This window comes from Ammospiza caudacuta, chromosome 6, assembly GCF_027887145.1.
Source record: "Ammospiza caudacuta isolate bAmmCau1 chromosome 6, bAmmCau1.pri, whole genome shotgun sequence".
NCBI lineage: Eukaryota > Metazoa > Chordata > Aves > Passeriformes > Passerellidae > Ammospiza > Ammospiza caudacuta.
This window is the reverse complement of record NC_080598.1, coordinates 37,493,620-37,496,054: the sequence shown is the minus strand read 5'-3', so window position 1 is coordinate 37,496,054 and position 2,435 is coordinate 37,493,620. Positions and strand designations below refer to the sequence as shown.

The following is a 2,435-nucleotide window of genomic DNA, read 5'->3' as shown; positions in this document are numbered from 1 at the left end:
TTACATGTTGATGCCTTTTGTTGAAAGGGTAAGTACTGTGCTGCTTTAACTGGATCTTGGCAGGCAATTTTACACACAGCACATTCTCCTTGTAGCTATATTCATATATTTTTCTCTTAAAATTTTAATTCCCTATTTTAGAATAATTAGTTTAGAATTTGTTATCAGTTTAATAGTAAAGTATTTTTCTATACAGATTAATACAATAGCCTCTATATTATATAAGAAAAAAGATATGCAGAAAGGTTTACATTACATATAAACATATATACTGCTATTTGTAAATAATTTTTTTTTTGTGATTAAATTAAAAAGTAGTATAACTTCAGGCTTATAATGTAAATACTGTTTGAACTGAAAACATTCGATATTTTCCTTACAATATATATTTAGGGGTAATTTAAAATGTGTAGCTTTAAAGAAAAACAAGATTTATAGCGGGTAAGCAGCTGTTTCCACATTGTTAGGGCACAGAAGTTCCAATTGCCACATTAATCAAAGTATTGAGACTACAAAATCCATTTCATTTAATCTCATTATTGAATAAACAGCTCTGTAGTGATGCCTATTTGTACTTGTTTCTCTAATAAAAATGCAACTGTAGCTCTCAACACAAATTAGTTTTAATTATTTAAATGATACGAATTTTTCAAACATAAATAATCTAACACCTGGTTTGCCTCCTCATTTTGTGAAAAAATGTGTTTCATGAAAACTAGTAGAGGATGATAATGGGGAATAACAAAGGTAGGTCTATGTATTTATTCCAATTCTATTAATTTTAAAAAAGGACAAATGTGAGTTGATTACTGTCTAAGAGGGTGGAAAAGTAATCATATTGCTATGCAAGGACACAACAGAACACAGCAAAGCAGAAGGATGTCTCACACACACTGGTTCTGTGCAACTCCCTTGTCCTATGCTCCTGTCTGAGGACTGGTGACAATGATTTACAGTTTAGCAATCCTTCTTCTGAACACAAGGATCGCGTTAGCAAGCGATAAGTGCTGTAGGTCTTAAGACACTTAATCAAGATGCCAAAATCTGCCATAACAGTCACCAATTTATGTGAAGCAAACCTTCTCAGGCGAAAGAAAAGGCTGAATTTCCCTGTTTTGTCTTTGTTTTAGTAACTTCATTTCAGGAGGCCTGCCTGACCTTAGAAGAGGAGTACCCTAAGTGTCAGAAGGGTATAATATCATATATAAGCCAATTGGTAGCTAACTCTGAAAATTGAGATCCATTTGTTTTTCACCACAGGATAGTATAATTATGTTTGCTGTTTCTGTCTCATGCTACATTTTGTTTTAAAATATTTGGTATTTAAAATTCTGGATATCCTAACACACTACCCTGAAATCATTTATCATTTGGTTGAGGAAATATATAATCCAGTTGTGGTTGTTGATGGTGGCCTCATATGGTACTCCAAGCAGTGATAATTTGTATGACTTTCTGTATATTAAACAATTCTTTAATATTGATTCTGTTTGTGGTGTATTAACTGTTATCCTTTCTTGATAAAGAAAGTGTGCTAAGCAGATAGTTACTGTCTTAAATCAACAAGGCAATTTTAGAGTCACATGAAGCTGTTGAAACCTACCACTCAGTAGTTTGTCTGCCAGATTAATCATCTTTATTGTTCCTTCTGGAGATGAGTCTCTTCCTTTGTGCAAAATATTTCCAGCAGGCAGGCTTATAGTGAGAACTTACGACACTCCCAGGGTATGATTACGTGACCATCACCGCTGTTATTGTGCCCTACATGTTAGTAACGTAGTTTGGGGTTTCAGAACTATTTTTTTAATGCAAATTGCAGATTATTTCTTAAGCATTTTATATTTCATAGAGCATTTTCTCTCAAAATGTTCTTATAACTATTTTTTGTTAGTAGTCCCTTCTCAGTGCTTTTAATTTAAAATTCCGATGCTTAAGTTTTGCATATCAGTTTGGTGTTTTAAACCATTTGCAATATTTAGTCATTGTTAAATAATCAGTAAATATACTACAGAAAAGTACAGTGAGACTACTGAGTTAGTTTTGATGTCATTGGAATTCAATTAAATGTCAGTAGTAAAAATAAAATCAAAGGACTATGGTAGGCCATAGTTCTCAACAAGAATGAGAATGGTGTTTAGATATTTTTCTTTTATAATAATTTTATAAATTTATAACTTGAAACTATATAAACTAAGAAAAAGCATGCACGAAGCAGGATGTTTTCAAGGCTCCTTTTATATATCAGAGGACATTAGCTTGTAATCTAGATACATAAAATATTTTAAGTAAAATGACAGTATTATCCTTGCTGATGTTGCGTTCAATGCTGCAAAGTACCTCAAGAAACTGTCATGTTACTGAAGATATTATGATGATAAAAATACTCTTAAGCAAAAATATCGGGACAATCAGATTTCATATTTGTTTTTGTGAAA

At 31.9% G+C, this 2,435-nt stretch overlaps 1 protein-coding gene across 4 annotated transcripts in view; it reads left to right on the top strand.

The window, feature by feature from the left end:
• Positions 1-1,446, top strand: part of NOVA1 (NOVA alternative splicing regulator 1) — a 140,841-nt gene extending 139,395 nt beyond the window's left edge. For all 4 annotated transcript variants that reach the window (XM_058806188.1, XM_058806186.1, XM_058806189.1 and 1 more), the window contains one exon: positions 1-1,446. This exon is cut by the window's left edge and continues 5,260 nt beyond it. The gene's annotated coding sequence lies outside the window, so the exon portion shown is untranslated.
• The last annotated feature ends 989 nt before the right edge of the window (positions 1,447-2,435 follow it).